We start from the raw sequence: 697 nt of genomic DNA, 5'->3' as shown, positions 1-697 counted from the left end.
GTAGAATCCTTTGCAGACGACTTAAATATGCGACAGGGTATTGTAAGTGGCAGAGTGGCCTTGCTGCCACGATCCACTGAGATTCAGCCCTTCGTCGCTCCGATTCGTCCCTCCCCATGCAACAAACAAATTTATTTCTGCCAAGTGTCGTGGAGGCTATGGGAAAAAGTAATGATTCTACTCGTCAAGTGTTTGATGACTGGACGTGCTCCTCCAATGCAAGGCCATCGAAGATGCATGCGTGAGTTGGGGTGGTGTGGGTTTGGGTGTTGGTGAGAAGGACGCAGGGGTGGGTGTGTGGGAGCACGGGTTGGGCGCTCGCGTGCCCGCGAAGGCCTACGGTCGGCAATCATGGGGCGCCAGTGCTCGCCCCCTCGTGCGCGCGCCGAGCCCCACGCCGCAGCAGCGCCCCCATCACCCTTGCGCGCACATCATGCCCGCCAACACCGGCAATCGTGGGGCGCCAGTGCTCGCCCCCTCGTGCGTGCGCCAAGCCCCACGCCGCAGCAGCGCCCCCATCGCCCTTGCGCGCACATCATGCCCGCCAACACCTGCCCAACTAACAAGTCCACGCTCGCGCCCCTTGTCTGCATGCCCACTGCAAAGTCACAAAACCCTTTCACAGCTTAACCGCTATGAATAATCAAAGACATCCAAAACCCTTGGAGGTTAACCCGCGCGCGCTACCCCCGTGCAC

General features: G+C 60.0%; 1 pseudogene; it reads left to right on the top strand.

Moving 5' to 3' along the window:
* LOC111475652 overlaps positions 1-108 on the top strand; it is a pseudogene marked incomplete at its 5' end in the record, with an annotated part of 2,042 nt that extends 1,934 nt beyond the window's left edge.
* Between the last annotated feature and the right edge of the window lie 589 nt (positions 109-697).

The sequence above is a fragment of the Cucurbita maxima genome, unplaced genomic scaffold (assembly GCF_002738345.1).
Source record: "Cucurbita maxima cultivar Rimu unplaced genomic scaffold, Cmax_1.0 Cma_Scf02273, whole genome shotgun sequence".
NCBI lineage: Eukaryota > Viridiplantae > Streptophyta > Magnoliopsida > Cucurbitales > Cucurbitaceae > Cucurbita > Cucurbita maxima.
This window is presented reverse-complemented; position numbering and strand designations above follow the sequence as displayed.